The 24,732-nt window shown below is 40.2% G+C and overlaps 1 pseudogene; it reads right to left on the minus strand.

The window, feature by feature from the left end:
• Positions 1–11,980: 11,980 nt before the first annotated feature.
• Positions 11,981–12,123, minus strand: LOC134317396 (U1 spliceosomal RNA; annotated as a pseudogene).
• Positions 12,124–24,732: the final 12,609 nt, after the last annotated feature.

A 24,732-nucleotide genomic window follows, 5' to 3' on the forward strand; every position in this document is an offset into this window, starting at 1 on the left:
TGAAATGCAGGAATGGATGTTTATTAATACATGAAATGAAGTTAAGCAGACAAAACATGAAATATCTCAGGTTCATCCTGTCAGCAATCAAATAAATGTCAAAGTAAATGTAAGAAACTCTGTTTTTTATTATTCGCATTTTTCATGCTGTCCCAACTTTTTTCTGATTTAGGGTTGTATTACAGGACGCCCTACACTTTACAATACATTCACTCACTTAGACCTAAGGATAATTTAGTGGTGGTGGGAAAACTTTAGTACCCAGAAAAATACCCAAGCGGACACAAAACAGCCCTCAAATAGACACAGGAAAAACATGTGAAACTCTTTACAGACAGTTACTAGAGATGAGAAATGTACCAAGGTCCCTGGCACCACCAACAATTTAAGGTCAGATTTCAGGTAATAAAGAAAAATAACACTCCTGCAGTTCGTCTTACTCCTGATTTTACAGGCCTGATAGCCCTAAACGTCTGATGATATTTATCAGATGTTATAGCTCACACTAAATTATTATAGTCTGTTCAAATCCCAGAGAGTCTGTTTCTTCAGACAATCCATATGTAACACTACATGTTTCTGAATCGTACACCCAGCCAGGTCTCCCTCTTTCCCCCTCAATCTCTACTGGAAACATCTGGCTCGAGTTAGCTTCTCCGAGGTAGGTATTAAAAAAGGAAACTCAGCGGATTGACCTCCTGAAATCCAGCCTTGATTCATGCCTTAATAACTCCAAGCAAGGCATAACATTTACACGTATGTATATTTCAGAGCCATCAGCGAGCATTAAGCCACGTGGCCGCTCTTCGCTAGAGCTGATTTATCACAATTACACACATCGTTTAAAATCCTGGCACTGGTTCTGCACCTCTAAACACTGTTATATCACAAGGCTGTATGTCACTCTGTGGAAATCAGAGCCACTTAACAGATTTACCATGGACGCATCTGTATGATTTGGAATGGATAGTTGGGAGGAAACGGTGTGGGCGTTGTAAGGTAGAGGTAAATTCTTGAACAACAGTAGAAATAAAATCTACTTTCATCATTGCTAATGGTTTTCCAATGCAGTACTAATATCTGTAGATAGTAATGAACTTTTACTTACAAAATATAATTATGAAGGTCAATGCAAAAATCGAAAAACCAAGAAAACTCTTAGAAGCAAAACCCCCCCATTGGTAAACAAAAACCTGCAGGAAGGACTAGCTGACACAGGAGTGGTAGTGCATTGAACTTGCATGACCCGAAAGAAACACAACCTGTAATCTAGGAAGTATGCAAAAACATCTAAATAAGCAGATGCATTTTCATTATGTGGACTGTAAATCTATTTATGCTTTGTGATTGAGTGGAAGCCAGTGGCACCGGAAACATTGCACTAGCAGTTTGCAAGAATTGATTTTACTAAATATCTGCAAATATCTGCAGATTGATACAGTCAGCCTAGAGTCTTAATTTGTAAAAAGATTAGCTTTTACAACAGGAGAATAATCCAAAACATTCCTTAAAATTTTACTTGAAACTCCATCAGAAATGGACAGTGGTAGCCTAGTGGGAAGGGCTTTGGGCTATCAACTGAAAGGTTGAGAGTTCCAACCCCAGCTCTGCCATGCAGCCACTGTTGGGCCCTTGAGCAAGGCCCTTAACCCTCTATGCTCCAGGGGAGCTGTACAATGGCTGACCCTGCGCTCTGACCCCAGCTTCCAAACAAGAAGAAAGAATATACGAAGAAATAATATACAAAGGATATACGAAGAAAGAATTCCGTTGTATATGGTAGATGGCCTGGGTATATCTGGAAACCATAACTGTTCTGCAAGGTTGAGGAAGTGGAAATCATCTGTCTGTCTGTCTGTCTGCCTGCCTGCCTGCCTGCCTGCCTGCCTGTCTGTCTGTCTGTCTGTCTGTCTGTCTGTCTGTCTGTCTGTCTGTCTATCTATCTATCTATCTATCTATCTATCTATCTATCTATCTATCTATCTATCTATATGCTAAAGAAGGCTACAAGTAAAGAATGGAATTGGTATAACAGCTATCAATTTTACTCATATAAAGAATTTGTATTATAGTTTGCATAAAGAAACCCTTAAACAACTTAAACCCTTGTATATATATGTATATATATATATATATACTGTATATATATATATATATATTGATATTAGTTTTAAGCTTATACATTTACATTTTCTGCATTTATCAGACGCTTTTTGTTCAGTCTAAGCAATTCAGTGTTAAGGGCCTCGCTCAGTGGCCCAACAGTGGTAACCTGCATTTCTTTTTTTCTATTTTAGGCATTTTCTCCCAATTTAGCGTAGTGATTTTGTCTTCCGCTGCTGGGGGATCCCTGATTGCAGTCGAGGTGGGTAAATTGCTGCTCACGCCTTCTTCAACCTGCGTGCAGCCCTTAGCGGAACCCTTTTTCACTTATGCACTCTGCACAGGTGCCTCTCTATCTGCCAATCAGGGTCCTTACACAGCTTATGAAGACCCCACCCAGATAGTCTGGTCATCCCACTCTAGCAGAGATGTATCTGCTGCAGGCACTGCCAATTATGCCCGCTAGATGGCGCCCAGCCGACCGGTGACAACGCACGAGTTTCGAACCGAGGAGTTAAGAATCTCGGCGCTGGTGTGCTAGCGGAATATCCCGCTGTGCCACCTGGGCGCCGGCAACCTGCATTTCTAACTTTTATTCTAGAATTTGTATGAATAGGGATATTCTTGCAGTTTGCTGTAACTCTGTTGCTTTGCTCATTCAATTGTTGTCAAACACTTAAAGCTCATTTATCTTCATAATGATGTCTTGTCAAATAATATTTTGAACTTTTAATTTAATTTAGTTGACTAATTTGGCCATTACTCTGCAAAATCTTCAGTCAGGCAAAAATCATTCAGTCAGTCAAGAGATCTGTCAACCAGTGGTCTAGTAGTTTTGGGGTGTTGTGTATTTCCAGTGTGTATTAATCGGGTGTGTTGGTGTGTTTCTCACTGGAAGGGTCTGGGTGATAAAAGTTGTGACTGACTTGTCATGTGTAACTGATGCTGATGACACTAAAATAATTATCCCGTCTGGATTTAACATGAATTATTTAAAATGACAGACAAGCCATCACTGCATAATTGTTTTGATTAATTAAGCAATTATTTGCATTTGGGGCACCAAAATATTTCATCCCTTTAAGATGGGTAAAGAGAATTAAAAAAATTGTCTGTGTAGATATTAAAAGCTCACTTACAACTTTACTTTTTAAGGTGCAACGAGGTGGACGCTGAATAGAGGTTTATTTGTAGTTCTCCCTATTTAGTTTGTATTATTATTATACCTTTGATTGAGTATCTGTGTATGGATTCTATTCTCTTCTCTACTAGGTGTGTTGGTATTTGCTTCACTCTTTTTCTCTAGTGGTACATTTCCTTCCCTGTTACATAGGGGCACCCCGTTGGTGCAGTGTTCTATTACACTGGCCCATCAACACCAAGATCTGGGTTCAAGTATCAGCATTGTTGTCAGCCAGCCAGAAGTCAACACATACATGATGGGCTATGTTTGGTGATGAAGAGTTAGGCTGTGATGAACTGATGCCCTGTCCAGTGTATTCCTGCCTTTGTATGAATGGTCACAGGCTAGATTCTATTGTCATTCAACATCATTTTTATGTAAATGTAGACATACAGCACATTTAAAATCAATGTAGGATTGGTAGATTCAACCACAAAGCTAGTTTTAGCTTCTGAACAGCCTTGAGTGTTTGTTTCTTGTAAGATTATTTCAATTTCATGTCATATGAACATAGATGCCAGTTTCAGAGATATATATATATATATATATATATATATATATATATACAGTGTATCACAAAAGTGAGTACACCCCTCACATTTCTGCAGATATTTAAGTATATCTTTTCATGGGACAACACTGACAAAATGACACTTTGACACAATGAAAAGTAGTCTGTGTGCAGCTTATATAACAGTGTAAATTTATTCTTCCCTCAAAATAACTCAATATACAGCCATTAATGTCTAAACCACCGGCAACAAAAGTGAGTACACCCCTTAGTGAAAGTTCCTGAAGTGTCAATATTTTGTGTGGCCACCATTATTTCCCAGAACTGCCTTAACTCTCCTGGGCATGGAGTTTACCAGAGCTTCACAGGTTGCCACTGGAATGCTTTTCCACTCCTCCATGACAACATCACGGAGCTGGCGGACATTCGAGACTTTGCGCTCCTCCACCTTCCGCTTGAGGATGCCCCAAAGATGTTCTATTGGGTTTAGGTCTGGAGACATGCTTGGCAAGTCCATCACCTTTACCCTCAGCCTCTTCAATAAAGCAGTGGTCGTCTTAGAGGTGTGTTTGGGGTCATTATCATGCTGGAACACTGCCCTGCGACCCAGTTTCCGGAGGGAGGGGATCATGCTCTGCTTCAGTATTTCACAGTACATATTGGAGTTCATGTGTCCCTCAATGAAATGTAACTCCCCAACACCTGCTGCACTCATGCAGCCCCAGACCATGGCATTCCCACCACCATGCTTGACTGTAGGCATGACACACTTATCTTTGTACTCCTCACCTGATTGCCGCCACACATGCTTGAGACCATCTGAACCGAACAAATTAATCTTGGTCTCATCAGACCATAGGACATGGTTCCAGTAATCCATGTCCTTTGTTGACATGTCTTCAGCAAACTGTTTGCGGGCTTTCTTGTGTAGAGACTTCAGAAGAGGCTTCCTTCTGGGGTGACAGCCATGCAGACCAATTTGATGTAGTGTGCGGCGTATGGTCTGAGCACTGACAGGCTGACCCCCCACCTTTTCAATCTCTGCAGCAATGCTGACAGCACTCCTGCGCCTATCTTTCAAAGACAGCAGTTGGATGTGACGCTGAGCACGTGCACTCAGCTTCTCTGGACGACCAATGCGAGGTCTGTTCTGAGTGGACCCTGCTCTTTTAAAATGCTGGATGATCTTGGCCACTGTGCTGCAGCTCAGTTTCAGGGTGTTGGCAATCTTCTTGTAGCCTTGGCCATCTTCATGTAGTGCAACAATTCGTCTTTTAAGATCCTCAGAGAGTTCTTTGCCATGAGGTGCCATGTTGGAACTTTCAGTGACCAGTATGAGAGAGTGTGAGAGCTGTACTACTAAATTGAACACACCTGCTCCCTATGCACACCTGAGACCTAGTAACACTAACGAGTCACATGACATTTTGGAGGGAAAATGACAAGCAGTGCTCAATTTGGACATTTAGGGGTGTAGTCTCTTAGGGGTGTACTCACTTTTGTTGCCGGTGGTTTAGACATTAATGGCTGTATATTGAGTTATTTTGAGGGAAGAATAAATTTACACTGTTATATAAGCTGCACACAGACTACTTTTCATTGTGTCAAAGTGTCATTTTGTCAGTGTTGTCCCATGAAAAGATATACTTAAATATCTGCAGAAATGTGAGGGGTGTACTCACTTTTGTGATACACTGTATATATATATATATATATACTGTATATATATATATATATATATATATATATATATATAGTGTCTGAAACTATCTATCTATCTATCTATCTATCTATCTATCTATCTATCTATCTATCTATATATATATATATAGTGTATAGATAGATAGATAGATAGATAGATAGATAGATAGACAGACAGACAGACAGACAGACAGACAGAAATGAATGGGGGGCGGACACACACGCAGAGATATACGAACAAAGTGTTTAATAATAATAAAAGATACAAGACAGGTTTGCACAAGACAAGACACACAAACACACGACCTATGCTAAATGCTAAGCTAACTGTTTACACTAATCTAAACACACATGAACAATGCTAACACTAAACATGAACCCTATGCTAATGCTAAAAATGAACTAAAACACAATATGAACAAGACTAACACTAAACAAGACTTCTAAACATGAGCATGGGCATAAACAAGAGCATGGGAATAAACAAGAGCATGATCATGAGCCTGAACACCAAAAGCATGACAAAGTCAATGCCAAAATATTCTCAGCTGAAGGATCCACAGGATGCAACGAGGAGCAGCTATGGATCATTAGCATGACCAATTAGAATGAGAAGGCATAGGCTTGACATCAAACAAAAACCCCCTCAACCATGTGCTCCCAGAGTCCGGGGCATGGCACATACACAAACTCTGGGAGCACAGTGAGGCTGCATTCATGACATATGTATGTATGTATGTATATATGTCTCACTTACCATCCTCCTCACTGTCTCTGAAGGCAAAGTACAGCCTTGTTTTTATTCATTTATTTATTATTATTATTATTATTATTATTATTATTATTATTATTATTATTATTATTATTTTTATTATTACCTTTTTGCTTACATGATTACATTTATTTATTAATTATACTTTTTACAGGTTGACAGTGTAAAGTTTAAGCAAATCATTGTAAAATTTTTCCTTCTTTTTTTTTTTTTTTCTATTTTTGAATATCTAAAAAATGAATTACTGTAAATGAAGTGATACAAATACAGACTAAGGTCATAGTTTATCACTAGAACAGAATAAGTGCACTTTGAAGTCCCCAGGTGGGACAGTGAGAGATCACTGGTCCAAAAGAGCGTTTTGTCATGCTTTAAAGGTAAAAGGTTTTTTATATGTTCTGGGGGATGTTAAGGAGACAGGAGAACATGAGCAGGCTTTCTGGGTAGCAGATTAGAGGCAGTGGTCTCACCTCTATGTCCCCAAGGAGGTGAGGAGTCTATATGTCGAAAAAGAGTGTGAGAGAGGTCTAAAACGCTGATGGAAGTCTTTTTTGGCAAAAAAAAAGGTTGGGAAAGAGGGTAGAAGTGATAAAGGGGAAGGTGTGGAGAGAGAGGAAACAGGAAGTGGAGGTGGGCTTGGTCAGGGGTCCCCAAAGAGACGAATGTGAAGAGGCTTCAAGGTTGTTCACCTCTCAATGACACCGGCACTGAGCTCCCAGCTTAAAATCACACACTCACATACAAACACACCTACAAACACACACACTCGCACACACACACACTTTCTGTCCTCCTTTTACACTAAAAGGTAACTGTTGAGCAGTGAGGGATCAGGTGCTGTTGTGTCGAGGGTTAAATAGACACGTTCTACAATGATTTTTAATATGGCCTACTCTCTGTCCATCATGTATGCAACATTTAAAGTCAATGGTTAAAGTCAAGAACAAATACATACACATGCACAAACTCCCAAAGGTATGTGGACACTCATTCAAATTATTAATTTTAGATGTTTCAGCAACACCCACTGCTAAATTTATAAATTTACATGATTCAAACTTTGTGGCGACAGTTTGACGAGGAACCTTTTTAATCCCAGCATGAGTATTGGTTTAATCATGGTTTATTCTGAGTTTGTTGTGGATGTCCTGACCCTAACCCAACACCTTGTGAGATGAACTAAAACATACTGTAGATTGCAAGCCAGGCCTGATCCCAGAATTACTGTTTTGACTAAATATGCCCAAATTCCCAAAGACACATTCCAAAATACAGTGGAAAGCCTTGTCAAAAGAGTGAAGGCCATGTAGTGGAAAGGAGGAGTGAAATCCATGTTAGTGCCAATGGTTTTGTTATGGGATGGCAAACAAGAGCATGGTCAGGTGTTCACATAATTTTGACCTCTGCAACTGCTCTTCTGTAATTATTGAAAATAAATAAATAATAATAATAATAATAATAATAATAATAATAATAATAAATATAATAATAATAGTAATAATAATATACTAATTATAAATTAGTATTGTTATTATTCATTTATATACTAAATATATACTGGGTCAAACTTGAAATTAATAATGTAACTGTGTATGTATAATGACATGAAACCTGCTGTCACAGGTTAGTTGGACTAAAAAAACTTTTATGGTAATAATTATAATAGTAATAATAAAAATAGTAATAGTAATTATTATTATTATTATTACTATTATTATTATTATTTTTTTTTTTTTATATATTTTACTATCCGTAATGAAGTTAGCTTTACATTGCTGTGAGCTTAGAGCCTTAAAACATCCAGCATCCTATATCTTGAACAATGCTGGGGGCTGATTCGCTGACAGTACTAGTGCATTGCAATAAAGTGGATGAAATAAAAAATAAATAAAATAATTAATAATAATAATAATAATAATAATAATAAATTGGGTATTCTAACAGGACAATGATCCATAACACACATTAAGACAGGCTTTGTAATCGTCTTTTCAAAGTCCTGACCTTAATCCTTTAGAGAGGCTGAAGTTAAACAAAAAGTCCTAGCTAGCAATGTACGTTTCAATTAAACCCCAAAGTGATTACTAGGGTAAAAGTCAAGTCTCTGTACAAATCATTGGATTTCCTGGACACCAAAGTTGTCCAACTATGAGTTTATGGACCTCACGTTTTCTTTTTTTTTACAGGGGAATGGTCATGCAAACAGGAAAGGGCCCTCTCCAAACTAAACTTCACTGATTTTATCTGTTAGCAGTGGGTGTGGTTGAAACATCTTGTGCATACATTTGTCCATATGGTACATGTGTCAATCAGTCACAGACAAAGAACAGTTACAGAAATCAATAAAACGTTTAGTCTGCTATGACATTTTGCAAGTGTAATTATAAGTAAACATTAAGTAATCCGGCTTTCAAACCTCGTACGTTTAAGATGCAGTAAATACAGATTTTGTTTAAAAAACCCTGAACAATTTTAATTTCCTCTTCACATTGCTCATGCTGAGTTCATCACACCTCTGAGACACTGTTACGCCTTCATAAACAGTTTAAAAACCGTGGAACCATGTACCCATGCTTTTTTACGACCTTTAAAATAACACGTCTGTTATACCTGTCGCCCGCTGCGGTGTATGTCATTCTGAAACAGAGTATCTGGGGATCTTCTCGCCAGAGCGACTGATTTATTTTCCTTTAATTTCACTGACTTTCTCTGTGGTAAAAATGTTCCCATGGTGGCACAGCCCTCCTGCCTTTCCCCTCTAATTATGAACGCCTCGCTGAGCTTTAATGCTTTTCCGTCCTGGCCTTCACAGCGGTGATACCTCTGACAAACAGGTATGGCACTCACGCGTTAACACACGTACACATAAAGAAGAGAATTTAATGCACGATGGAAAAATATAAACGCCGAACCGCAGCAGAACACGGTCTCCAAAATAATCCCAACCTGTCATTAAGTGCACATTCTAACGTTTCCTCCGTTTAGAAATTTGGGAAGCTAAATTGCATTGGCTTTAATTTCCCTGCTGAGATCTAGATTTTTAAACCCTGTTTTGTGCAACTCTGCTTACTCAAAGCCAAAAAAAATCCTCAGGTTTGGATATGTTTACAGGATCAGAGAGAGGAAAAAAGGTGGACTGAGACAGACGGGTAAGCCTCGTCTAGTTTCTGTCCAACACACACATCCAGAACTGACCTATTTCAAGCAAGTTTAATTATTAAACACCTTCATCTGATCTATCAGCAACAAGAGATGTTGGGGAGCGGTAAAGAGGCAGGGTTCTTGTTTTTCACTGTATTACATCTATAAAGGGTCTAAAACTTTAAGACCATTAGCAAACACATTTTATTTCATAATATGTCTATTTTTTTTTACTTTTATATGTTAGTACTTACGACATTTTAATGCGTATAATAATAATGCATTATCAAGAAGGGTATATTTATCTTTAATTTATGTATTAAGATTTTAACATCATGTTTTACACACTTTGGTTACACTCATAGCTGGACAGGTAGTTACTGGTTACACAAGATTTATCAGTTCAAGTTCAATGCCAAACACAGTCATGGAGCGCCCATGGCGCAGCGGGATATTCCGCTAGCACACCAGCGCCGAGATTCTCGAAACTCGGCATTGCCACCGGTCGGCTGGGCGCCATCTAGCGGGCATAACTGGCAGCTGACACGGTTCTGCTATGGCGGAATGACCGGACTATGTGGGTGGGGTCTTTAAACGCTGTGTAAGGACCCTGACTGGCAGATAGAGAGGCACCTGTGCACAGTGCATAGGTGAAAAAGGGTTCCGCTAAGGGCTGCACTGCGAGCAGCAATATACATACCTCAACTGCAATCAGGGATGCCCCAGCAGTGGAAGACAAATTGACTACGCTGAATTGGGAGAAAATGGGAGAAAATGCATCAATAAAACTGAAGCTCCCAGGGGAAACCCACGCAGACACGGAAAGAACATGCAAACTCCACAGAAGGGACCTGAATTGCTCCATCTGGGAATCGAACCCAGGACCTTCTTGCTGTGAGGCGACAGTGAGCCACTGAGCCACCATGCCGCCCCATGAAGGGTATATAGGTGTGTGATTGTGACATCTAATGGGGATGGGGGGTGGGCGGATGGACTTCTTATTCCAAAACCATGACCATTAGTAAGATGTCCAACCACTCCATGGTCAGGTGTTAATGTGTGTTTGACCTTAGTATATTTACTTAATTGAATAATGAATTGTTATTTATTTATTTATTCATTCATGTATTTATTATTTTTATGATTTTAACGTCATGTTTTACACACTTTGGTTACATTCATGACAGGACATGTAATTAATTGTTACACAAGATTCATCAGTTCACAAGTCCAATGTCAAACACAGTCATGGACTTTTTCTATCTCCAATTCTGTGGGAGGAAACCGGAGCTCCATGGGGGAGGAAATCCATGCAGACACAGGAAGAACATGCAAACTTCACACAGAAAGGACTCCGACAGCTCTACCCAGGAATCAAAACCAGGACCTTCTTGCTGTAAGGTGACAGTGCTACCCCAAATAATGAATTGCAGTCTCATATTGTGGTCGAATGCTGGACAGGGGCACTGCAGGTGACATAGGTACAACACAGCTACATGAACTGGGATCAGCACTTGGGTTCAGTTTCTGCTCTGGGTTACAGTCTGTGAGGGGTTTGGTGTCCAAAAACATTCCAGCAGGTGCACCAGCTATTGCTAATTGATAACGTTTACAATGTGTATTCTCACTTTACACCCCAGTGATTCAGGGATTGGCTCTGGACCCACTGTGACCTTTGTTAGGAATGAATGAGTGATGCAGTCTGAGTCTGAAGCACAAAGGTACACTATGTCTACATGTGTACAGCACTACAAGGATAAGCACATCTGTTACATTCAGTCGTGTGTGTGTGTGTGTGTGTGTGTGAGTGAATGATCACAGGATGCAGGTGGGATCCGTCTCTCTGCCAGCTGTAATTCCCTTCCATAACCGAACCCAACATCTGTCCACAGATTATAGATTATGGTTGGATTAATAACCCTGCATTCCTACAGCCATTCGCACACACACACACACACACACACACACACACACACAATGGTACTTTACTGAGATAAATTCGGAGCACAAAGGATAAGCTTCTTATAAAGGTACATTATATACCAGATATGACCAAAACATGAACACCTGACATGTTTCTACTGACTTGGGTTCATCTGAGATGAGCTTGGATCTAGAGAACTCTGTGATCTAGATAACAGGCTCCTTGGGCTACTAACCAGGGTCCTTACAAAGCATCGAAGACCCGACCCCTATCCAGTCTTTTTCCACCCAGCAGACTAGTGGGTACTTTGTCTGTACTTGATTTTACATGAGAAATTACAAATAAGTTATATAAGCTAGAACAGTGTGTTATAGAATGCCTTTATTTGTCAAACATGCATATAAACATGTACAGTACAATGAAATTATTTATCTGCATATCCCAGCTTGGTCAGGCATTGTATGGCACCTCTAAACAGTGGCTGCATGGCAAAGACAGGATTCAAACTCTAACCTTTCGATTGATAGCCCAAAGCTACATCCACTATGCTACCACTGTCCCTAGCCAATTGTGTTTCTGTGGATGCCCGGCCACGTCGGTATATCTGCTGAAATTCGAACCCACAAGCCACAGAATGCCTCAAATCAGGGAAAAGTGCAAACATAGTCACCCACTGTTAGAAATTATGTAGTCGAGATTCCCACATTTGGGGAATTCACGGGGGTCAGGACTCTCACCCTGGGTAAACCACCTTCCTGATCATGGTCTCACCACTGCCAGGTAAGTAGTTTCATGTACACTATATGTACCTAACTATGTAGATGTACTGTATATACAGTCAAGCTGGAAAGTCTGCACCCCCTTCACCTTCTCCAAGTTTTATTACGTTATAGACTCATTCTAAAATAGAATGAGTTCATTTGTTGTCACAAAATTCTACACAAAATAGCCCACAATGACAAAGTACGTACACAAGTGTGCACACCCTTTGATATGACACCCAAAAGTGACCTGAGGTGCATTTTGTTTTCACTGATACTGATGTTTCTACAATTTAATTGGAGTCCACCTGTGGTAAAATTCAATTGATTGGACATGATTGGGGATTGCCAACACCTGCCTATATAAGGTCCCACAGTTGACAGTAAATCAGAGCAAACTCCAAGCCATGGGGTCAAAGGAATTATCTGCAGACCTCAGAAACAGGATTGTGTCATGGCATAGATCTGGAGAAGGGTACAGTAAAATTGCTGCAGCTTCAAAGAGCACAGTGGCCACCATCCCATCATTCGTAAATGGAAGAAGTTTGGAACCACCAAACATTTTCCTAGACCTGACTGCCCGGCCAAACTGAGCGATCAGAGAAGACGGGTCTTGGCCAGGGAGATGAGCAGGAACCCGAGGGTCACTCTGACAGAGCTCCAGCATATCCTTGAGGAGATGGGAGAACCTTTTAAAAAATCAACCACCCAGGCAGCACTCCACAAATCACACCTTTATGGTAGAGTGACCAGACGGAAGCCACTCCTTAGTAAAAGGCACATGACAGCACCTAGAGGACTCTCAAACCATGAGAAACAAGATTCTCCGGTCTAAACTTTTTGTCTGGAGGAAACCAGGCATCGCTCATCATCTGGCTAATGCCATCCCTACAGTGAAGCATGGCGGTGACGGCATCATGATGTGGGGACGTTTTTCAGCAGCGGGACCGGGGCGACTAGTCCTAATAGAGGGAAAGATGAATGTAGCTAAGTACACTGAGATCCTTAAAGAAAATCTGCTCCAGAGCGCTCTGGACCTCAGACTGGGGCGAAGGTTTACCTTCCAACATGTCAACGACCCGAAGCACACAGCCAAGCGAACAAAGAAGTGGCTTCGGAGAAAGGCTGTGAATGTACTTGAGTGGCCCAGCCAGAGCCCAGACGTGAATCCAATTGAACATCTGTAGAAGGAGCTGAAAATGGCTGTGTACCGACGCTCCCCATCCAACCCGAGGAAGCTTGCAAGTATATGCCAAGAGGAATGGGCAAAAATGTCCAGAAACAAGTGTGCCAAGCGTGTAGCTTCTTTCCCAAGATGTGTTGAAGCTGTAATTGCTGCCAAAGGTGCATAAACCAAGTACTAGGCTAAGGGTGTGTACAGATACACAATATTGCCAAAAGTATTCGCTCGTCTGCCTTCACACGCATATGAACTTGAGTGACATTCCATTCTTAATCCATAGGGTTTAATATGATGTTGGCCCACTATTTGCAGCTATAACAGCTTCAACTCTTCTGGGAAGGCCTTCCCAGAGTGTGTATGGGAATTTTTGACCATTCTTCCAGAAGCACATTTGTAAGGTCAGACACTGATGTTGGACAAGAAGGCCTGGCTCACAGTCTCCGCTCTAATTCATCCCAAAGGTGTTCTATCGGTTTGAGGTCAGGGTGCAGGTCAGTCAAGTTCTTCCACACCAAACTCGCTCATCCATGTCTTTATGGACCTTGCTTTGTGCACTGGTGCGCAGTCATGTTGGAACAGGAAGGGGCCATCCCCAAACTGTTCCCACAAAGTTGGGAGCATGAAATTGTCCAAAATCTCTTGGTATGCTGAAGCATTAAGAGTTCCTTTCACTGGAACTAAGGAACCAAGCCCAACTCCTGAAAAACAACCCCACACCATAATCCCCCCTCCACCAAACTTTACACTTGGCACAATGCAGTCAGACAAGTACCGTTCTCCTGGCAACCGCCAAACCCTGACTAGTCCATTGGATTGCCAGACAGAGAAGCGTGATTCATCACTCCAGAGAACACGTCTCCACTGCTCTAGAGTCCAGTGGCGGCGTGCTTTACACCACTGTATCCAACACTTTGCATTGCGCTTGGTGATGTAAGACTTGGATGCAGCTGCTCGGCCATGGAAACCCATTCCATGAAACTCTCTATGCACTGTTCTTGAGCTAACCTGAAGCCACATGAAGTTTGGAGCTCTGTAATGATTGACTCTGCATAAAGTTGCCGACCTCTGCGCACTACGCCCCTCAGCATCCGCATCTGTCATTTTACGTGGCTACCACTTGGTGGCTGAGTTGCTGTCATTCCCAATTGCTTCCACTTTGTTATAATACCACTGACAGTTGACTGTGGAATATTTAGTAGTGAGGAAATTTCACGACTGGGCTTGTTGCACAGGTGGCATCCTATCATGGTACCGCGCGGGAATTCACTGAGCTCCTGAGAGCGACCCATTCTTTCAATAATGTTTGTAGAAGCAGTGTGCATGCCTAGGTGCTTGGTTTTATACACCTGTGGCCATGGAAGTGATTGGAACACCTGAATTCAATTATTTGGATGCGTGAGTGAATACTTTTGGCAATAATAAATAAACCATTTTTGTCAGTAAAATAAAATTGCATATTTTCTAAACCGTGTTTTCACTTCATAATTATTGGTGACTGTGTGTAGATGTTTGAGGCAAAAAAGAACTCAGTCTATTATAGAATGAGTCTGTAACATAATAAAATGTGGAGAAGGCGAAAGATGTGTGCAGACTTTCCGGCTTGACTGTATATATGAATGGTACAGAAGAACCATTCAGGTTTCCACTACAGCTACTAGAAAAGATACATTTTACTACTTCCATTTCTCAGTGTTGCTATTAACCCATAAAAAGACCAACCTGCTTTGTCTTCTAGTGCTCTTTACTCTCTTGTTGGTAGAATGAATGTTTGTTTTTATAAAGGAGTGAAACAGTGAGAGTGTGGGAAAAGAAAAGAACGCGTGAAGTTCGCAACACTGGAGAGAGAATTTCTCAGGAGAGATGAGAAAGGCCATTTATATGCAAGTGTAGAGAGAGTAACGGTCCACCCACCTCTCCTGTGCTGTGTAGTACAAGTACGAGAACCTGTGCCAAGAGAGAGAAGAGGAAGCCAAAGGGCAAAATGTTGGGAGCGTGGAACGCAGAGGGCCCTCTCGCCCTTTTTCTTTCTGTCTTACTCTATTTCTCTCTCGTTTCTCTCTCTCTCTCTCAGACCAGCTGTTCTCTCACAGGTCCGTTTAGATGTGAACCTGTAGCTCAGGGCTTCCTGTAACATTTTAGAATTCCTTGTTATTTGGCCTGTAGGGCTTGGCTGTAACGTTGTACGCTGGTTAAAAACCCTCAGAGCATTTCCATCGCTGCATGTGGAAAAGGCATTTAGGGTGTGCAGCTCACTAATCTGCTGCTAAACCTATAGATTACTCTGGTCCACTTTTTTTTGCATACACTTCCTCTGAATCACTTAATATAATTAGACAAGGTGTGAACTGTAAAAGTGTTACAGTATTGCTAAAGCTACTAGCTTGTATATAAACTGACAAGACACAACACTAATAATATAATACAGTTACTACACACTCAGGTGCCAGTTTCCTATGTAGATCTATCTTTTATCACCCACTACCTACTACTATTATTATACATATTGTTATTTACAGTTACAGTCAAGTATTGGACACTTTTGTGATTAATATATACACTATTCAGCCATAACATTAAACCACCTTCTTGTTTCTAAACTCACTGTCCATTTTATCAGCTCCACTTACCATAAAGAAGCACTTTGTAGTTCTACAATTACTGACTGTAGTCCATCTATTTCTCTACATACCTTTTTAGCCTGCTTTCACCCTGTTCTTTAATGGTCAGGACTCCCACAGGACCTCCACAGAACAGGTATTATTTAGGAGGTGGATCATTCTCAGCACTGCAGTGACACTGACATGGTGGTGGTGTGTTAGTGTGTGTTGTGCTGGTGTGAGTGGATCAGACACAGCAGTGCTGCTGGAGTTTTTAAATACAGTGTCCACTCACTGTCCACTCTATTAGACACTCCTACCTAGTTAGTCCACCTTGTAGATGTAAAGTCAGAGACGATCGCTCATCTATTGCCGCTGTTTGAGTTGGTCATCTTCTAGACCTTCATCAGTGGTCACAGGACGCTGCCCACGGGGCGCTGTTGGTTGAATATTTTTGGTTGGTGGACTATTCTTAGTCCAGCAGTGACAGTGAGGTGTTTTTTCAAACTCTGTCAGCATTGCTGTGTATTATCCACTCATACCAGCACAACACACGCCACCAATATGTCAGTGTCACTGCAGTGCTGAGAATGATCCATCATCCAAATAATACCTGTTCTGTCTGTGGTGATCCTGTGGGGGTCCTGACCATTGAAGAACAGCATGAACGGGGGCTAACAAAGCATGCAAAGAAACAGATGGACTACAGTCAAGTGCTTCTATATGGTAAGTGGAGCTGATAGTGAGTGTAGAAAAAAGGAGGTGGTTTTAAGGTTATGGCTGATAAGTGTATTCGGTAGGTGTTCATTTACAAACAAGAACATGACGCAAAGTTGAATAAACTTTTAGAAATACATACACACACGGTGGGTCTGGTTCACCCAAAAACACTGGGTCCAAGGCCTGGAAAGGGTGCCAATCCATTTCAGGGCTGCTGGCAACCGTTTCTCAGACACATAGACAATCATAAAATATTACTTGTAACCCAAAACAAATTGAGAAAAAAATAAATTTCACTGATTTGAATAAAATGTGTAATAATTGGTGTTCCAGTTATTTAATTAACAAACAAGACAAGTGTATGTGAAGCCTTTATTGTATATTTTTACATATGTACCTTACCCACAGAGCTACCACAATTTTTTAATAAAGAAATCTAGCCCATGAGAGACACAGCACCAGTGTTAATTTCGTTGACGAATGATTTTCGTCATAGTTTTAGTCAACGAACCTTTTTTTCATGACAAAAACGAGACGATGACTAAATAAAAACTACAAAAAAAAGATAAAAACTATGATGAAATGAATCGACACTAAACCCGGGAAGACCAGACTAGCCTGTGAACTTTCTTTACTCATGGAACCAGGTTAACTCCACAATGTCAACAGGGAGAAAGAGGGGAGCCGATATATGGACACATTTCTCATTTGACGTCGTGAAAAACAAGACGATGTGTAAACCATGTGGGGCGATCTAGGGTAAAAACACAACAAATCTGAAACATCTGGCACCGCTGGCAGTATAATGGAAACATAATGTCACTGCTGCTTTTACAGTACCCAGTTTTATAAAGAATGTAATATGCAATTTGTTATGAACAATGCATATACTTTTCAGGCAGAGCAGGCCTACTGGTCATTAATCTTTTGTTATTGTTATGCTCAATAAGCAAGGTCAGGTAAATAAAGATGTTGTTTGAAATAAGTTAAATCTGTTTTTGTGTGTATTGCACATTCAAACATTAATAATATTCCATAACTGGTTAAAAATGTTTCATTTTGTGTAAGTGTATATAATGACTTAATGATTTAAGGGAAGTGATGAAAAAGCATTTACATTTTACACCCTTTATATGTATTTTAGGGCGGCACGGTGGCTAAGTGGGTAGCGCTGTCGCCTCACAGCAAGAAGGTCCTGGGTTCGAACCCCAGGTGGGGCGGTCCGGGTCCTTTCTGTGTGGAGTTTGCATGTTCTTCCCGTGTCTGCGTGAGTTTCCTCCGGGTGCTCCGGTTTCCTCCCACAGTCCAAAGACGTGCAAGTGAGGTGAATTGAAGATACTAAATTTGTCCATGACTGTGTTCGATATAACCTTGTGTAATGAATAACTACCGTTCCTGTCATGAATGTAACCAATGTGTAAAAACATGACGTTAAAATCCTAATAAACAAACAAATATGTATTTTAGTCGACTGAATCGACTGTAGATTTAGTCGACTATATTCTTATGATAATTAGTCGACTAAAACTAGACTAAAACTAAAACAATTCAGATGACTAAATTATGACTAAAACTAAATTACATTTTAGTCAAAAGACTATGACTAAAACTAAATCAAAATTTGCTGTCAAAATTAACACTGCACAGCACTTTCTCTGACACCAACAATCTTATTAGCCCTCAATCTTATTAGCTCTTTCTAATATCTTAATTCCTTTGTCAACATTTGTACCAGCTTCGACTACACTTTTACTGAAGGTTAAACAAGCTTTGCTTTCCTGTTCAACTGACAATATGTATTAAACACCCACCAGTGTTAAATATACCTTCACAATACCTCTTTTAGACACTTTTATCAATTAAAAGATGGAAAGCTCATCAGCCAGCGTCCCTGACTTTGCATACTACCTTCATATTTGACAACTTTAAACAAATGACATATTCCTCCTTTAGTTACCTTCCTGTGATTGCTGCAGCACGCGTCATTTCCATATTCCAATTAATATTCAAATTGTATATAACATTTTGCATGCAAATGGGTAATATATTCAGGATTAGGTATATTGCGGTTTAAATCTATCTCTCTCCTGTGCTACCTTAGCCTTCAGTTAATAAGCTCCGCTTTTCCACCGAGCTCTGCTTTACTTATTAGAACACAGCAACATGTCGCACCTCCTCAATATTATTCCTCAAAATTAATGTAGAGTCGGGAAACACAAGGACCAGTTAATTTGCACAGACACACACACACACATATATACAGAATCAGAGCTGGCAAACAGGCCTCCTGACTTGCTTGAAACCACTCAAGTGTTTCAAATCTAATTTGAATATATGAATGTTTGCTTTGTCTGTTTTGCTACAGCATGACTCCATAAGAGCAAATTGAGGCAGTGGGCTAGAAATGAACTGACCACTGTAAAGTCTTACCTTTAGTCTACATGAGTTACTGTATACTGTATGTAAGGCTACTTAAGGTTTAAGGTCGTGCTTTCGGCATAAAAATATGGAACAAGGCAGGACATTCATACAAAACCTTGTGTCGTGTAATAAAACATGTACATATGCGGATCTGTGCAGATTTATATGGCACGTACATGTGAAGACATCACCTGTGTTTCTTGTCCTTGTGCATATGAAAAATATTGCCCCAAAATAAATACATTAACTAAATTAAAATAAATAAGTTTTGGAGTTTCAGATGCAGTTAAAAGTTTACATCCACCTTAAAGGACAATTAACTCTGTTGCCAAAATTATGTAGACACCCCTTCTTATTACTTAGGTTACTATACACCGATCAGCCATAACATTAAAACCACCTCCTTGTTTCTACAGTGAGGAAAATAAGTATTTGATCCCCTGCTGATTTTGTAAGTTTACCCCCTTACAAAGACTTGAACAGTCTATAATTTTTATGGAAGGTTTATTTTAACAGAGAGAGACAGAATATCAACAAAAAATCCAAAAAAAACCCATTAAATAAAAGTTATAAATTAATTTTTATTTAATTAAGGGAAATAAGTATTTGATCCCCTACCAACCAGCAAAAATTCTGACCCCCACAGACCAGTTATGTGCACAAAAGGCACACAAATTAGTCCTGTCCCTGTATAAAAGACTCCTGTCACAGAATCAGTTTCTTCCGTTCAAATCTCTCGACCACCATGGGCAAGACCAAAAAGCTATCTAAGGACGTCAGGGACAAGATTGTAGACCTGCACAAGGCTGGAATGGGCTACAAGACCATCATACAAGATCACAGTCAATCACCCTCACTCTGGAGCTCCATGCAAGATCTCACCTCGTGGGGTAAGAATGATTCTGAGAAAGGTGAGGTCAGCCCAGAATTACACGGGAGGAGCTTGTCAATGATCTCAAGGGAGCTGGGAGCAGAGAAATGCTGGATAAGACCCCAAGAACACCATCCCCACTGGGCATTTCTCTGCCTCCAAACACGGCGAGTGGAGTTGATGCCAAAGAGCTCAAATTTTGGTCTCATCTGACCATATCACATTCTCCCAAGCTTTCTCTGAATCATTCAGGTGTTCATTGGCAAACTTCAGACGGGCCTGTACATGAGCCTTCTTGAGCAAAGGGACTTTGCGGGCACTGCAGGATCTCAATCCATTACGGCGAAGTGTGTTACTAATGGTTTTCTTGGTGACTGTGCTCCCAGCTCCCTTGAGATCATTGACAAGCTCCTCCCGTGTAATTCTGGACTGACCTCACCTTTCTCAGAATCATTCTTACCCCACGAGGTGAGATCTTGCATGGAGCTCCAGAGTGAGGGCGATTGACTGTGATCTTGTATTTCTTCCATTTTCGAATTATCGCACCAACAGTGGTCTCTTTCTCACCAAGCTTCTTGCTGATGGTCTTGTAGCCCATTCCAGCCTTGTGCAGGTCTACAATCTTGTCCCTGACGTCCTTTGATAGCTCTTTGGTCTTGCCCATGGTGGTCGAGAGATTTGAACGGAAGAAACTGATTCTGTGACAGTTGTCTTTTATACAGGGACAGGACTAATTTGTGTGCCTTTTGTGCACATAACCGGTCTGGGGGGGTCAGAATTCTTGCTGGTTGGTAGGGGATCAAATACTTATTTCCCTTAATTAAATACAAATTAATTTATAACTTTTATTTAATGTTTTTTTTCTGGATTTTTTGTTGATATTCTGTCTCTCTCTGTTAAAATAAACCTTCCATAAAAATTATAGACTGTTCAAGTCTTTGTAAGGGGGTAAACTTACAAAATCAGCAGGGGATCAAATACTTATTTTCCCCACTGTACACTCACTGTCCATTTTATCAGCTCCACTTACCATGTAGAAGCACTTTATAGTTCTACAATTACTGACTGTAGTCCATAAGTTCTTCTGCATACCTTTTTAACCTGCTTTCACCCTGTACTTCAGTGGCTAGGACCCCCACAGGACAACTGCAGAGCAGGTATTATTTAGGTGGTGGATCATTTTCAGCACAATGGCAATGACATGGTGGTGGTGTGTTAGTGTATGTTGTGCTGGTATGAGTGGATCAGACACAGCAGCACTGCTGGAATTTTTAAATACTGTGTCCACTCACTGCCAACTCTATTAGACACTCCTACCTAGTTGGTCCACCTCCATTGGCGTTGATGTGTCTGATCCACTCATACCAGCACAACACACACTAACGCATCACCACCATGTCAGTGTCACTGCACTGCTGAGAATCATCCACCACCTAAATAATACCTGCTCTGTGGTGATCCATTGAAGAACAGCATGAAAGGGGGCTAACAAAGCATGCAGAGAAACAGATGGACTACAGTCAGTAATAGTGTAGAACTACAAAGTGCTTCTATATGGTAAGTGGAGCTGATAAAATGGACAGTGAGTGTAGAAACAAGGAGGTGGTTTTATGTTATGGCTGATCGGTGTATGTATATATGACATATAAATGCATTCTTCTTCTTCATCCTGGGCAGTTGTAGCCTAGAGGTTAAAGTTCTGGACTAAGGTTAAGGTTGCCGGTTCAAGGCCCACCAATAACAGGCTGCCACTGTTGGGCCCTTGAGTAAGGTCTTTAACCCAGCTTAGACTGTATACTGTCACAATTGTAAGTCGCTTTGGATTAAAGCATAAAGTGTAAATGCTGTTGTTGTTGTTGAGGATCATAATGGGCTCAGACCCCATAAAGCAGAATCACCCTTGACAGGATGATTATCCATTGCAGTGCAACACCCACTCACATCTAGGTGTACTTTAGAGCAGCTAATCCACATTTTGTATCTTTTATTCTTCCTCCTGTCCTGACAGAAAGGGATACTCAGATCTTGTACAGAAACCATGCTTCTTTCCTGGCAACCCTGCTATCTCACTGTAAGAATAATGATCATAACTGAAAAGGACAACACCTGGTTTGAAGTATGTGTATTTCTTTATGTATTAAAATACCCCACCTGGGTACAACCTCTGTGTGAGGGTTGGTGTATGAGCTTGTATGTGTACGTGTGTTATGGGCCCCAACAGAGGCTGTGGAGATGTTAATGTGAAGATGCAGACAGCAGTAAACGTGTGTGGTATCAAGGAGCCACCACTGGTAATGGATAGGTTTATTTTAGAGCCAACCATCTGCTATCAATCTTTAAGAGGTACGGGAAACCCATCTCTCTTTTTCTCTCTTTCTTTTTCTGTCCAAGCCTCTTCCCAGCACCCTCGGGAGAATAAAACATCAACCTCTCTGCAGCTCCACTAACAATAATAAAAATGCCTGGGCTTAAAGGTGACATTCCCAATTTACGATTATTTGCGTCTATAAAGTGTATTCTTTGGCTCTCGACTCATTCACACTGTCTACCCTGCGAAAACAATACATTAAGAATGTCCAGAGCAAATGGAAATTCTATCCCTTTTATTAAAGCAAGCCGCCACTACCTGAGTCTTTCATTCAGACGTCCTGACCTCGGAGGAGACATTTATCCTCCAGTGCTGCTTTCCTTTTTACAGAGAGATACGAAAAGAGAGAAACAGAAAGAGACCGAAATAAATGAAGAGAAGAAGACAGCAGTCTTCCATTTACCTTTAATGCAAAAATAAATAAATAACAGCAACAATAAAAACAACAATAACATTAATATTAACAATGACACAAATTATACCAACAGCAACAATAAAAATAATAATAAAATAAAATAAATAAATAAATAGCCATAGCCACCCATAACCAATATCAATAATAATAATAATAATAATAATAATAATAACACTGATAAAATAATACCAACAACAACAAAACAACAACAGTAATAATAATAATAATAATAATAATAATAACACCGATAAAATAATACCAAAAACAAAACAGCAACAGTAATAATAATAATAATAATAATAATAATAATAATAATAAATAGCCATAGCCACTTATGACTGGGAGTCATGAAAATTAAGTTTTTATGTTAATGAAAGTTTAAGTTTAAAATGCACCCAGAAATACATAATAAAATCTGAGTATTTTGTAAGTATAATAATAATAATAATAATAATAATAATAATGCTAAACTAATACCAACAACAAAACAACAATAAAAAAATTAAAAATAAAATAATAATAATAATAAATGGCCATAGCCACCCATGACTGGGAGTCGTGGAAATGTTGTTTTTGCTGAAGCCCATCCCAGCTGTTCAATGGGCGCAAGGCACACAGTAACACCGCGGACGGGGCGCCAGTCCATCGCAGGGCAGACACACACACACATACACACATCCATTAACCTGCAGGGCAATTCAGTGTCTCCAATTAACCTGACTGCATGTTTTGGACTGTTGGAGGTGAACCCACACAGACACGGGGAGAACATGCAAACTCCGCATAGAAAGGACCCGGATCGCCCCGCCTGGGGATCAAACCCATGACCTTCTTGCTGTGAGGCGACAGTGCTACCCACCAAGCCACTGTGGTGCCCCCTTAAACTCAATTTTTCCCTTAAAATCGACATGCAGCGTTTCAGCGGTGTAAATGCGCCCTTACTGAACTCACTAAAGAATACGGTATTTCAGGATCTCCGTGAATAAGAAGCATAAGGAAAAAATAAAGAAGTAACGGTGATGTGCAGGTTTTATTGTATTTTTATATTGATTTAATCCATTATTTTACATTAGCTTAATATAATATATGCAGTTCCAATAGAACGCATTAACAGGTTTCCCATACATCCCTATGGGAAAAAATACCTTGAAACTTAACGTCTTTTTAACTTGACGCCATTCCCAGAACCAACTGACGTTGAGTTAAAGGTACCACTGTAGTCGGCTATATTTATTATCACTTAAAAGGCAACAAAGAGAGAAGTAGATAAAATAACATTGTGCATTTGATCCAGCTGTGTACATTACGTGAGTGCTGGCAGCTACAAATCCTTGTGGGTGAAAGACAGAGCCTGTATAGATGTGGGAAGAGATCCTATGTGGTCGTAATGGCCTGCCCAGTTTTTCTTTCTGACATTCCTCCGTGCATGACGCGTGGGAACCCCACGCTGATCTAATCTACACCAAATGTGACTCAAGCAGAAGCGTAAGGACACAATTCTTGGATAAAAATAGAGCTGAATCAGCACCACAGCATTCTTAATACAAATACACCCTAATCAAAATTCCCCTGCTCTAAAAATTATTACAAAAAAACTAACTACTCTTAGTGTTGACTTCAAATCTATACACTAAATGTCCAAAAGTATGTAGACACCTGACCATAAGCTTGTTGAAAATTCAATTTCAAAACCATAATAAAGTAACATGTTTGAGTTCTAAAGTTAAAATTCCAAAATTAATACCAATCCTAAGGAGAAACATGATTGTGGCAGCATTATGCTAAGATGGTAATTCTCAGAGTGCTGCTTACCTTGTCCAGATTTACCACTTTGCTGCTCGGTTTATACAGCTTGCTGCTGCACTTAAAGCTGAAACCCAAATTGAACTTAGACCCAGTTTGCAAATGACCGAATCATTGATATGGCACAGAAGGGATGCACATGGCAGAAAGAAACTAACTCTCTCTGTATCACAGCACTCACATACACCGACCAGGCATAACATTAAGACCACCGACAGGTGAAGTGAATAACACTGATTATCTTTTCATCACTACACC

The sequence above is a fragment of the Trichomycterus rosablanca genome, chromosome 6 (assembly GCF_030014385.1).
Source record: "Trichomycterus rosablanca isolate fTriRos1 chromosome 6, fTriRos1.hap1, whole genome shotgun sequence".
Taxonomy (NCBI): domain Eukaryota; kingdom Metazoa; phylum Chordata; class Actinopteri; order Siluriformes; family Trichomycteridae; genus Trichomycterus; species Trichomycterus rosablanca.